The sequence below is a fragment of the Culex quinquefasciatus genome, chromosome 2 (assembly GCF_015732765.1).
Source record: "Culex quinquefasciatus strain JHB chromosome 2, VPISU_Cqui_1.0_pri_paternal, whole genome shotgun sequence".
Lineage (NCBI taxonomy): Eukaryota > Metazoa > Arthropoda > Insecta > Diptera > Culicidae > Culex > Culex quinquefasciatus.
The window spans coordinates 208,027,467-208,042,103 of record NC_051862.1 but is presented as its reverse complement, the minus strand read 5'-3'; the positions used below and the strand labels follow the sequence as shown (position 1 = coordinate 208,042,103).

The 14,637-nt window shown below is 29.4% G+C and overlaps 1 protein-coding gene and 2 non-coding genes across 3 annotated transcripts in view; 1 reads left to right on the top strand and 2 right to left on the bottom strand.

Annotated features, from left to right (window-relative positions):
- LOC6045612 (transcription factor hamlet) overlaps positions 1 to 14,637 on the bottom strand; it is a 145,191-nt gene that overhangs the window by 95,909 nt on the left and 34,645 nt on the right.
- Trnay-gua lies at positions 7,184 to 7,276 on the bottom strand. The gene is made up of 2 exons: positions 7,240 to 7,276; positions 7,184 to 7,219 (listed from the first exon to the last, which is right to left on the bottom strand). It is a non-coding gene; the product is annotated as a tRNA-Tyr (tRNA).
- Positions 7,496 to 7,588, top strand: Trnay-gua. The gene is made up of 2 exons: positions 7,496 to 7,532; positions 7,553 to 7,588. It is a non-coding gene; the product is annotated as a tRNA-Tyr (tRNA).

Here is a 14,637-nt window from a genome sequence, read left to right as displayed (position 1 = left end):
CAGTCATTGTTACATTTTTGATAAGTTTAGAATTTTGGTTTTTTTTAAACTTAAATTTTTAATATTATCGTTTATCTTCATTTAAGTTCGCCTTATGGTGCAAATCAGAACTTCAATAAAAGTTGGAATAGTAGATTTAACAGCATTATTTGGTGTACTAGTTTTTTGTGTTGTTGTTATGTTTAATTTTAACCAAATCAATCAGATATCTAAACACTGTGCAAAAATGTGGATTCAACATTTTTCCCAAAACAATACATTTGTCCCAATTCACAGAAGATGATTGCACCGAAAAAAAATGGTAAACTATGAAAAAAAAATTTGAATTAAAATAACATTAACTAACGTAAATTATAACCATACATTTTAACAATTCATGAAAATACATAGAAAATAAACATTTTTAAATTTGTACTCTAAGATTTCTACAATTTTCCATAAAAAGTAAAATTCACGCTGTCTCAATAACATTTTGAACGCTATAAAAAACTAATCAATTACTCAGTAATCAACTGTTCCACTATTTTCACAACAAAATCTGAATTTCCTGACCAAAATATGTATTTCCCAGTTTTTCAAAATTTCTCGGTCATTCTGTCCCGGGAAATCTCTGGATGGACGCACTAGCTGATTAATTCAAAGTGAGGAGCAGAGTTTACTGGTATTAAATGGATTTAGTAAGTCAACTTAGGAGAAAATTATCTGATAATTGAGCATAATTATCCCAAAATTTAGTGAAGTTTGATGAAACTTGTTTGAATGGATTTGATTTAAAAGTAAGCCTAATCTCAAAATGAAATTAGATCAAATGAAACAAAAATGATGCAAAGAAAGGTATAAATTTGTCAATTCAACATTAGACCGATTCTTAGCGAAGCTACACTAAAGAGTCACTTTATTCAATTTTTAATACGATTTTTTAAATTAAAAAATCAATTTTTATTATGATTTGAAAATTGCTATGTTCTTTAAATACGTTTTCTTACCTCAAACACCAAAAATATTGACCAAATAAGGACTGCAAGGCATTGAATGGGAGATGAGTTTTTTCATAAATCTGCTCCTTTCGTTGTCCCGACTCGCAAAGAAATGGCTGGCAAAAACTCAAATTTCAACTAATTCGTTCAGTTCATGGAGCATAAGATTTGTTTTTCAATTTTTGATAATGTGTAGAAGAACAAAATAAAAATAATATATGCTGGCAAAACTGTGGCGATTATCTTGGAGTGCCTTTTAAAATTCCAGTTTTACGATGTTGTCCCGTCACGCTACTTTTTTTATTCAGGGGAAATTTTCCGCCAACTCACACAGCAGTTGCCCCAACCACTCTTCGATTTGCGTGAAACTTTGTACTAGGGGGTAACTTTTGTCCCTGACCACGAATCCGAGGTCCATTTTTTTATATCTCGTGGCGGAGGGACGGTACGACCCCTTTCATTTTTGAACATAGTCTGCTCTACAACTTTGTAGAACATTGTTACACTCTAAAAAATAACCCTGCAAAGTTAGAAAAAACAGGGCTTAGGGGCGAAACTGCGGGGAACCCACACGACTTTTAAAACTGAATGGAATTTTTGGGATGTTTGGAAAGAGATTCAATGTCACCCACACTGATTTTATCATAACAAGTAGTTTGAAAACATGTTTGGATTACTCTTTCAAAACAAGGAGATAAATCAATGGAATCAATTCAAACATTTTGTATAATTCTATTTTATTCAATATTGCAGAGTTGTTTAGCCGAAAAAAATGTATGATTTGAAATACACTTGAAACAAGTTGTATTAAAATGTTCCAAACTCAATGAATAACTCGTGAAGGATTCTAGCAAATTTTTCATGAATATTTTTATTTTAATTTAGCTTTAAAAGTTTGTAGAACATTATGACATTTTTATTGGAAATAAAAAAAATCAAAGTTTTTCATTCATATTCCGTTTAAAATTGCCTTCGAAAATCAGGAGCTTGTTAATTTTTCAAAATGATTCCAAATGTTTGATGTATTTATAAGTTTCAACAGTTTAAACACTGCAAAATCCTTTTATATTCGATTACACATTTGAGCAAATTTTAAAACCTTTTGGAAATAGTGATTTTTTTTACTTTCAAACTATACAATTTGTTTTCCACAACAAAATTTTTGGTATGTTTGTAAATAATTGAAAAAAAGGCTTGATATATTAAATTTGTAGATATTCCCCTAATGTTTGTTTTACCTAGGCAATGATCAATGGAGAGCAAAAAACAAATTAAAGAATTCAAGCCAAACTTTAAAAAAATGCAATTTGTTATAACTTTTTATTTAGCTTAAGGCTCTGAAAAGCATCATTCCCGATCGGCCGTTTGGAGGCCATGTTTGTTTTTGAAAAACATTCAAATCTTGAGTCAGAATGTTTCAATCAAAAATGGTTTTCTTTGTGTTTTTGTGCATTTTACATATAGTGATTATTTTTCATATCAATTTACTATTTCTGGACCCTGAATTCAAAACCATCATTGACAGTCATTGCTCCAAAAGTGAAAGACACCATTTTCCACCATAATATGACTAGAACTATGGGAAATTTTTTGAGTAATTTTATCAAGGACATTATTCCGGCCATAAAATAAATTACAAACAGATTATTTGATTTTTGATATCCCGACCAAGGTAACCAATAAATTTTTCGAAAATTTTCTGATTGCGTGTAGCGAATTATATTTTTTTATATTGCTAGAACTTTACTTAAGGGTACTTTTAAACTTAAGTAAAGTTATTGATGTATTTTTCAAGATCACTATTTTGACTATTTTAAGTATTGTTTTATTTTTTATAACAGTTAATTACCATTGCCAATAAATTTATCTCGCCAATACCAAGTTGAGCTATCGAGAATATTTTTGTCCTCTGTTATTGAATTTTCTTGAAAATTTTTTAGAAAGCAGAATGAGCTATTTTTTAAACAAATCTTTGTTTTTTTATGTTATTAAATTATTATCGAAGAGTATTGTAGCGTACATTTTTCCCGACTGTATTGTACTTTCAAGAATCATTGCCAACTTTGAGCCAGGAATATCAGTTTTATTGATTAAACATCTTTTTTATAAAATCATTTCAATTATGGCTCCCTCGATTTGCATAAAGGAATATCAAAAGAATTAAATTTAATCCACGTTTTTTCCTCTCAATAATATTCAATTAATCATTCGATCATAATTTAAGTAATTCTGAGCACAATTAACAAACTGATTAACATAAAATTCACACATTAAAATTTTAGAGGTTGTTGAGGTACTCTATTTGAAAATATTATTCTCTAGGGATAGGATAATTTAACAAAAATTACAGGTTTGAATTAATTCAAAACAGCTACATTTTACAAATGTGTAAACAAATAAGTTTCCTTGATAATATAATATGTTTGAAAATAAAATAAATCGTTTAGAATTTTAATAACAATGCTTTTTACACTGTACAATAAAGAAATGCGCCATTAGAAAAAAATATATTAAAACTCGGTTAGCAATGTTTGCCAAGTTAAAAGCACACTTAGAACTGGGATTTTTAACTGGCAAAACAACGTCATACATAAAAACATAAAAAAATAAAACCTTTTTTAACAATTGTCAAAATTGCACTCAAGATCAACTTATGTTCGATTCCAATACTTGAATTTAACAAATACGTCTGATTTGTTATGCTTATGATAGATTGGAGATTAGAAGCCATGTTGATTACAGACACATGTATTTTTAAAACATATATCTGGAAACTGTCTGAAGTCATTGGAAATTAGATCATTAGCTCGACCCGGTTATGAAATGACCCCCGGTTGCCGTGTAATTCCTTAACCGAATGTCATGAAATAAGCTTCTTAGGACTTTTGCTGCAATAATCAATATTTTAAAAGACCATTTTGAGAATTTGTTGTGTTGAGTAACCTCCCCCTCCCTCCTGTTGTGGTGTCACCACGTCACTCATTGTTGGAGGTCACATAAAATAATTGTTTCTCCAACTTTGCCGAACACATCAATGCTCCAAATAGCCAACAGAAAAAGTTAGGATTGAGTTGACACCCTGTAGTGGTGTCACCCTGTTCCCCTAATGATAAAAAGTTACGTTAAATAACTTTCTCAACAACTTTGCCGAATACACCAGTCCTCTAAATGACCAACAGAAAAAGTTAGGGTTGGGTTGACACCCTGTAGTGGTGTCACCCTGTACGTCAATATTTTTAAAAGATAGCCCTGTGTATACACAACAACTTTTCAGAAGACACCATTTACCTAGGATGCACTTGAAACGAGTTAAAAATAAATGTCGTTCTCATATTACGTAAATGTACTGCCAGTGTTGTCAGGAAATATAATTTTCGCAACATATTTTCGAAACGAACTATTGAAAACGCTACATCTTTTTTCAGAAGAGAGATACGACCATACTTTCTTCGGGAAAGTTTTAGAGGACGATCAGGGCTACACTCCTACGATATTGGTTTTAAAATTCAGTGAAACCTGAAAATTATAAAAATCAAAATACAAAAAAGTTGGTTTTCCCATACTAAATCCCATACAAAATTGAATCGCTTTGCGCAAAGTGTGGGCTGAACCAATCGCTCCCAAATTTTGGGGGGTTGTTCAGGGACCCAAAAGGGACCGAAAAAACTTTGTTCTGAAAAATCGATCATGTCGAGCCATCCTAATGGTTATCAAATGATCAAGATATATTTTAATGAAATCAAAAGCTTTAACAATTTTCCCGAAAATACTCAAAATTTTAACAAAACTACGTATTTTTTTAGAAATACTCAAAATTTCAAAGTTTTAAATTTTTTACATTCGAAATTTCTGAAAAATTCCAAGCATTTGTTACCTTATTGAAATTTTGAGTGTTTTTTTTTTCTTAAATACGTAGTTTTGTGAAAATTTTGAGTATTTAAAAAAAAGGTTGTTTTTACATTCGAAATGTATCAAAAGTTCCGATCCCATATTTAAAAAAAACTAAAATTTTGAATATTTTTTCGAAAATACGTAGTTTTGTGGAAATGTTGAGAATTTTATAAAAATGTTGCTATTACATTCGAAATGTATGAAAAAATCCCAATCATTTGATACCAATATCGCAAAAAAAACTTAAATTTTGAGTTTTTTTTGCAAAAATACGTAGTTTTATGAATTTTTCTGTATTTTCAAAAAAAATGTATGACATTCGAATTGTATGACAAAAACACGATCATTTGATGCCCATATTGCAATAACAAATATTTTGAGTTCTTTTTAGAAAAAAAATTACAATTTTAAAATACAGCAAAATACGTATTTTTGTGAAAAATTTCATGTAACTTTAATTACAATGGATAGCTGACATCATCCGGATTCCAAAACACTATAATTGTTTGATGTTTGCATGATTTTTCATTCGATTATAGCCAATTATCCCATAAGCTCTGTGCTTCAGTTATGCACGCCTCGGTATTGCATCTCCCATATGTGGTGCTAAACCGAGGCATGACTGTATTTTGAAGACTAAAAGCTGCCCAAATTACCATTGAAGATTTGCTCTAGACTTGCTAGTTTCAAACATTTGTCAGGATATTCTTACTATATAATGTACATATTTCTAAAAATTTCTTAAACCCTTCTTTGTATCGCCAAACATCACAAACATGGCAAGAATAACAAAATCGCATTGTTTCCCCCGTCAACACCGCCCCAAAACGTCTCGCGACCTTAACCTTAACCTCACCGGGCCTCAATCGGATATCAATCTCCAAATCAGCCGACGACAACCAGCAGCAGCTGCCAAGTTCCGTTGTTCAGACGCGCGCACTCCTCCAAGTCCAAGTACCTCGGAGTGCAATAAAATGTAGCTGTGGCAAAACATACCGCGCAGATCTTCAAGGGGTCTGCGATCAACAACTGCTCGAAACAAAACTGTGTGGGTTGGCCCAGGTCTGGTTCTTCGATGCAATATTTGATACGCCGGGGGCGTTGACGAAAACCCCCGGCCGAAGATCTCCAGAGTCAGCGGCGGTGAGTGTCTAATGTCTCGGAATTGCAGCCGGATCCTTGCAGAAGGACGACCTGGGTGAAGGAGCACGGGCGACGAGTTCAACGACGATTGCGTACAAAGGTGAGCGGAAGTTGCCTTTCAGTTGTTTCTCGAGAAGGAGAACCCGCGACGAGGACGATGTTTCGGGAGGGAGAACAAAGGTTTTCTTCGGGGGAAAACGGTAAGGACGTCGACGGAGTATTCTTTGCTCGTCTCATCATCACTGGATGGTATGTTTGATTGGTAGGGTGGTTCTTAGCTTTGAGAAAATGAACAGCCTTGCCTTCATACTACAAAAATTGGATTATCATACGATTCTTGAACAATCCAAATTCAAGAATTAGAACCACCCAAGCGTAGCAGATCCAAGGTGGGCCTTTCAGAGGCAGCAATAATACAGTAATTGAAGGATAATAACGCAAGCAGGGGCAACGACTGCGGTACAGATGGAACTCTATACACGGAACTCTTCACCAGGATGCGGCGCGATTCAACGAACGAAGAGCGAAGAAGTTCAGGAGTCGAGGCTACAAGGTGTGTGCTTTTTAAACCGGAAGTAAACTGGCGCGCGCCATGTCAGCTGGCGAACAAAGCAGAGCGCTGAATCAAATCTAGTTTTGTCGTCCTTTTTTTCTCCTTGTTTTCCACCAGCCGGTTATTCAATTCCACGCGAGTAATTATGTAATGGAAGACACGTCGTCGAGAAGTCGTCAGACGATTCAATTCAAATTGAATACAGATTCGTTGCCGCAGCTTTGAACAAAAAAAAAAGTTGAAAAAACTGCAGTTTTGGAGGGCCCGACCGACAACCGTTAGTATTTATCAAACAAAAGCCACAGTATTCCACTTCAAAAAAATGTGTGGATTCCACCATGGAGAGGACTCTTCAGCGTGAACTGCGGCGTGCGTTCGTTTGACCCACTCCAGGCGCAAATTTGATCATTATCATTTGTTAACGATTTTGCATTGTTTTTCCACTCGGAGGAACTCCCTCCCGCTTTCGAGGGTGAGGGCTCAAGAGGGCGAAAAACACATTAGAAAACCCGATTATAATAGCGCTGTTCAACACATAATTTGCAATATATGCTTCCACTGTACAGAGAGGTAGCAAGGAATTTAACCTTAATTGCAAAACCTCAAATAAAAAATCTAATCCTTCGAGCCGGATTTGAACCAGCGACCTATGGATTACTATTAATGCACTCAAATCTACAGTCCACCGCTCTACCAACTGAGCTATCGAAGGCGCGTTGCGTTCAAAATGCACGGCACCGCGTGCAACGGTTCAGTTTTGATCGCGCCGAGGTCATCAAATCGGAGAAAGGCGATTGCGTGGAACTTGTTTTTTTTTCGGTTTCATGCTCCCCACTTGGAGCTGATTTTGCGGTTTCAATAGACTTTGTAATCATCCGACGGAAAACAGGCGGTGTGATTTGGGCTATTGAAATTGTTATGCTCTTCGTAGCCTTCGATAGCTCAGTTGGTAGAGCGGTGGACTGTAGATTTGGGAACATAAATAGTAATCCATAGGTCGCTGGTTCAAATCCGGCTCGAAGGAGTTAATTTTTATCGCAATTATCATTAAAACACCATTTATATTTTAATTCTAAATTATTTGAAATTATTAGAATTTATTTGAAATTATTTGAAATTATTTGAAATTATTTGAAATTATTTGAAATTATTTGAAATTATTTGAAATTATTTAAAATTATTTGAAATTATATGAAATTATATGAAATTTTTTGAAATTATTTGAAATTATTTGAAATTATTTGAAATTATTTGAAATTATTGGAAATTATTTTAAATTATTTGAAATTATTTGAAATTATTTGAAATTATTTTAAATTATTTAAAACTATTTGAAATTTTTTGAAATTACTTGAAATTATTTGAAATTATTTGAAATTATTTGAAATTATTTAAAAATATTTGAAATTATTTAAAAATATTTGATATTATTTAAAATTATTTGAAATTATTTGAAATTATTTGAAATTATTTGAAATTATTTGAAATTATTTGAAATTATTTGAAATTATTTGAAATTATTTGAAATTATTTGAAATTATTTGAAATTATTTGAAATTATTTGAAATTATTTGAAATTATTTGAAATTATTTGAAATTATTTGAAATTATTTGAAATTATTTGAAATTATTTGAAATTATTTGAAATTATTTGAAATTATTTGAAATTATTTGAAATTATTTGAAATTATTTGAAATTATTTGAAATTATTTGAAATTATTTGAAATTATTTGAAATTATTTGAAATTATTTGAAATTATTTGAAATTATTTGAAATTATTTGAAATTATTTGAAATTATTTGAAATTATTTGAAATTATTTGAAATTATTTGAAATTATTTGAAATTATTTGAAATTATTTGAAATTATTTAAAATTATTTGAGATTATTTGAAATTATTTGAAATTATTTGAAATTATTTGAAATTATTTGAAATTATTTGAAATTATTTGAAATTATTGGAAATTATTTGAAATTATTTGAAATTATTTGAAATTATTTGAAATTATTTGAAATTATTTGAAATTATTTGAAATTATTTGAAATTATTTGAAATTATTTGAAATTATTTGAAATTATTTAAAACTATTTGAAATTTTTTGAAATTACTTGAAATTATTTAAAATTATTTGAAATTATTTGAAATTACTTGAAATTATTTAAAATTATTTGAAATCATTTAAAAATATTTGAAATTATTTAAAAATATTTGAAATTATTTGAAATTATTTGAAATTATTTGAAATTATTTGAAATTATTTGAAATTATTTGAAATTATTTGAAATTATTTGAAATTATTTGAAATTATTTGAAATTATTTGAAATTATTTGAAATTATTTGAAATTATTTGAAATTATTTGAAATTATTTGAAATTATTTGAAATTATTTGAAATTATTTGAAATTATTTGAAATTATTTGAAATTATTTGAAATTATTTGAAATTATTTGAAATTATTTGAAATTATTTGAAATTATTTGAAATTATTTGAAATTATTTGAAATTATTTGAAATTATTTGAAATTATTTGAAATTATTTGAAATTATTTGAAATTATTTAAAATTATTTGAGATTATTTGAAATTATTTGAAATTATTTGAAATTATTTGAAATTATTTGAAATTATTTGAAATTATTTGAAATTATTTGAAATTATTTGAAATTATTTGAAATTATTTGAAATTATTTGAATTTATTTGAAATTATTTGAAATTATTTTAAATTATTTGACATTATTTGAAATTATTTGAAATTATTCGAAATTATTTGAAATTATTTGAAATTATTTGAAATTATTTAAAATTATTTAAAAATACTTTAACAAATTAAAAAAGTTTAAAAATACTTGATTTTATTCAAAAAGTTTAAAGTTTCGTTAATTAATAAATTAATTAATTTATTTTTCAATGTTTAAAAAAAGTAAGAAAAATTTAAAAAAAAATTACAAATGATTTAAAAAATTTAATAACGTTTTAAAAAAACTAAAACTTTCAAAACAGGTTCAAATCTTGAAAAAAAGTTAAAAATGTTTAAAAATATTTGGAAAAAATTAAAAAATGTTTAAAAATGTTTAATTTTTTTCAAAATGTTTAAAAATATTTTTAAAATGTTTAAAAATGTTTAAAAATGTTCAAAAATGTTTAAAAATGTTTAAAAATGTTTAAAAATGTTTAAAAATGTTTAAAAATGTTTAAAAATGTTTAAAAATGTTTGAAAATGTTTAAAAATGTTTAAAAATGTTTAAAAATGTTTAAAAATGTTTAAAAATGTTTAAAAATGTTTAAAAATGTTTAAAAATGTTTAAAAATGTTTAAAAATGTTTTAAAATGTTTAAAAATGTTTAAAAATGTTTAAAAATGTTTAAAAATGTTAAAAAATGTTTAAAAATGTTTAAAAATGTTTAAAAATGTTTAAAAATGTTTAAAAATGTTTAAAAATGTTTAAAAATGTTTAAAAATGTTTAAAAATGTTTAAAAATGTTTAAAAATGTTTAAAAATGTTTAAAAATGTTTAAAAATGTTTAAAAATGTTTAAAAATGTTTAAAAATGTTTAAAAATGTTTAAAAATGTTTAAAAATGTTTAAAAAAGTTTAAAAATGTTTAGAAATGTTTAAAAATGTTTAAAAATGTTTAAAAATGTTTAAAAATGTTTAAAAATGTTTAAAAATATTTAAAAATGTTTAAATATGTTTAAAAATGTTTAAAAATGTTTAAAAATGTTTAAAGATATTTAAAAAAAATTAAAAATGATTAAAATGTTTAAAAATGTTTGAAAATGTTTAAAATCGTTTAAAAATGTTTAAAAATGTTTAAAAATGTTTAAAAATGTTTAAAAATGTTTAAAAATGTTTAAAAATGTTTAAAAATGTTTAAAAATGTTTAAAAATGTTAAAAATGTTTAAAAATGTTTAAAAATATTTAAAAATGTTAAAAAATTATTAAAATGTTTAAAAATAATTGAAAATGTTTAAAAATGTTTAAAAATGTTTAAAAATGTTTAAAAATGTTTAAAAATGTTTAAAAATGTTTAAAAATGTTTAAAAATGTTTAAAAATGTTTAAAAATGTTTAAAAATGTTTAAAAATGTTTAAAAATGTTTAAAAATGTTTAAAAATGTTTAAAAATGTTTAAAAATGTTTAAAAATGTTTAAAAATGTTTGAAAATGTTTAAAAATGTTTAAAAATGTTTAAAAATGTTTAAAAATGTTTAAAAATGTTTAAAAATGTTTGAAAATGTTTAAAAATGTTTAAAAATGTTTAAAAATGTTTAAAAATGTTTAAAAATGTTTAAAAATGTTTAAAAATGTTTAAAAATGTTTAAAAATGTCGAAAAATGTTTTAAAATGTCTAAAAATGTCAAAAAATTATGAAAAATGTTTTTCAAAATGTTTGAAAATGTTTCAAAAGTGTTATTCATTCAAAAATGGCCTGAAACGTTAAAAAATAATTGAATTTTCTAAAACGTTTAAAAATCTTCTGAATTTATTATTTGCAATTTCTGTATGTCCTTCTACAGTACCGAAACGGCCATCTTTTCCCTACCAAGAATAACGGAGTAGAAAATAATACTCTTCAGTAAGTGCTGAAAAGTAGAACTGGTTACTGAAAAGTAAAACTTTTCAACACAAAAATCGAAAAGAAAAATTTTTCATTTTTTTTTTTTTTTTTGAACGGTGAATTTACTTCACACATGGATGTTGACATAAAAATCCTTTCAAAAAGCATCATTGCAACATAATAAAAAAAATACGTTCTATGATTATCTAAAAATATTGTAAGTTGTTTCAAAACGTTTCAAATGCCTATTTTTTCCTGAAAACGGGTCTGCCTAACCACTGCACCGCACAATTCAATTGGATTTACGTTCGTCCCGTTCAAAACCCCTTTTGAAATTGTGTGCGGTTTCCCGCTCCCTGCACCACACCACCGCATTTCGAACAATTTCCCATTTAAATATGTACCCACGTACCATCAAAGCAAATCTGAACCCCAAAAACCTCAAAACGACATATGCAGCAGAGTGCGGAAAATGTCCTCCCCAAAAAAAATAAAATCTTCTAAATATGGTTTCAGCCCAACCCGAACAACAACTTTGGCGGAAAAAATAGCTATTGAAGCAAACAAGTGGATACACTCGAAAATCTACCAACCCAGAAGGACATGGAAGTCCTTGAGTTTGAATACTGGAAAACGGTTGCACGAGCAGCTATTTTTTGATTGGATAATTGCTGTTTGCCGTATCATAGCCCAGGGACCTTACCCCGGACTCCGAGTTTTTTTCTCCCCTCCTCTGCTCCACAGAATCCAATTGTAATCCACTTCTGCCGGGCACTTCCCAGCCTAAATTGAATAGCGATTTTCCTGCAGCTTTTCCACACTTTTCACCTTTTCACACATCGATTGCTAGCTGATTCACAAAATGTGCACACGTGCCGGTTTATTTTTAACGTTTTTTCCACGATTTCCGCGAGTCACACGCGCGCGCCTGCTCCCACTTCTCTATCACAGACAACCGGCGTGACACCTGAGCAGCACAGAACTGAGCAAATTAACGAGCACCTTCGGCAGACCGGCAGGCAACCGTCGAATTAAAGCTCACCCCCGTCTAATTTCCAAAGCTTCGAAACTGATAGCTAAATCGCTTCTCTTCGATAAGAAGCCAGCCGATGTGGGGTCCAAATCCTCATTTATCATATCGGAAAGGGGGACCGAGGCTTCGATATACACAAAACAAGCATTCAAGCTCGCAATTGCTATCATCCTCTGGCGTGAGGGGTTAACGGGGAAGGGGTACTGCTTAAAGCGTGAGGAAGGGGGGAAGAAGGCTTAACGCTTTACTGATAGATAGGATTTTTATTGCCATATATTAACGGAGGTAAAACGCGCGCGCACAGAAGTTCCAAATTTCAGGGAGCTTATCGCGGAAGCATTGTAAATCTTGTCAGTGGCCGTCAGATAACAATTCCCCCCGAAGATAACCGACTTCGACTTTAAGCACCCAGAACGTAACTTGCTCCCATCCGAACGCAGAATTGTCTGCATTGTTGAAGTTGGACAAACTTGGAAGTAGCAAAGCTATCGAGTTGTCAGTATCCATGTTTGCGCTGACATCGAATGACACGGAACATGACTTTTACAAACTTCCCAAAGTAAACATTTGAACCATCAAACGAGTTTGAGGTGTAGCCATAATCGAATTTGGCTACTGTTTTTATGTCACTGATAAGATTGCTCCATTTTTTTACCAGTGTCACGTTTTATTCCGGTGGTTTTTCTGGAGTGCAACGCAAGTAAAGATGGGATCTATTGTGATCTATTGAGTCAATAAAGTTTGTGATCATTGTACTTCAATTGAGTTTATTTTTGTTATGAGATGCCATTGATTGGGAGGTTGTTGTTGTTAATTTATTTATTTCTGGCAGCTTTAACCTTCTTGGTCATTCGCTGCCCTGTGATTGGGAGGTGACACTACAGAATTGGTTCAAAATAACCCAGATCGTAAGTGGAACAGAAAAACCTTACTAATCCACCTTTAGGTGGTTGATGCCTTCCCCTCATTTATAGATTCATTCCCCCTCCCCCATGAAGTGTCCACATGGTTTATGGATGACCCCTAACGTCATCGCAGCACCTAAGAAGTCTTGATAAAAATAAGTTATGAAGTTAGAAAAATCATACTACCTGCAGACTTTTTTCAACAATATACAGAAAACGCCTTTGAAAAAACGGCAACCATCTACACGGCCTTTTCGTGGCGACCATTAAAGGTTATGTTGAAAATCACCCTTTTTGTAGTCGTCTAAATAGCTTTTTTATCATAAATTTCAAATGACTTAATGCAGGGGTGCCCAACCTTTTGGCCCTGCGGGCCAGATCTGATTTTTCTGAACCAGTGGCGGGCCGGTACAAAAGTTTGATAAAAGTTGTAAGTGTAAACTTTTTTTTAATATAAGGTTCTTTCAAGTCTATAGCTTTTTTAAATTGTTTTTTATGTGTCCTATAAATAAATAAACTAGTGTTAGTTCATTACCTTGATTTTAGAAACATAAACATAGATAAACTTCAAAAATATATATATTTTTTTTTTGTTTAAAATTGTTTGTGTAATTGTTTATGAAAAAATATATTTTTGCTCGCTGATTTCTTTACTTATTTTGGACTTTTTAAAAATTCTAGAATTTTTTGCAGCTATCTTTATTTTCAGTATGACTGAATTGCTTTCTGTAAGCTTTTTCAAACAAAACTTTATCACTGCAAAGTTTTACTGAAAAAAATCTTTGTTTTGCTTACTCACTACTTGAAAAAATCAATTTTAATCAAGTTCCTCAAAAAAGAAAAGCTTCAATTGGGTCCTAAAATGAAGCTTAGATTGCTGATATTATTGTTTACAGCGATAAAGCTTATTTTTCTGAGTAAAATGACCCTTTGTACGACCAGAAAGAGTTTAAAATGGATTTTTAAATCAATTTCGAAAAATTAACCTCGCGGTCCTTCTTGACAGAAAAGCTCCTACTTGACAGCTCGTTCCAAGGGGACCATAGTTGATCCATCGAAAAAATGTTGTCTTGTCAAAAAAAATTTTTGCATTAAAATGAAAAAAAGTGATCAGAAATGGTTTTTAATCGTGTTTTTTACCGTTGTACATAAAAATTGACATAGGGCTTTAGTACCCAATTTGCAGTAAACATGGTAAAAATTGGAAAATTTTAGACAGCGAAACATGTTTTTGTTTCATTTTACATTTTTACGAAATGGGTAATTCGTTATCTTGTGCCATTTTTTAGTTTAATAATTGATTCTGAAACTTTCAATAAAGAAATGACATGAATGAAATTCAAACATAAAAAAAATTGCATTCGAAAGAAAAAACATTTCAAAATTACAAAGCCAAATCAAAATAATAGTTGAATTCACAACATTTTATTGCAAATAAAATGATCCCAAGTTTTATTTTTTATTTATACACCAGGGTTGTTGAAATTTCTAAATACCAGCTCTAAGCAACTACAATTATCCCGCTTGAATATTCATGCCTCAAATACAACTGCTCTTTTTTCCTTATCGAAGC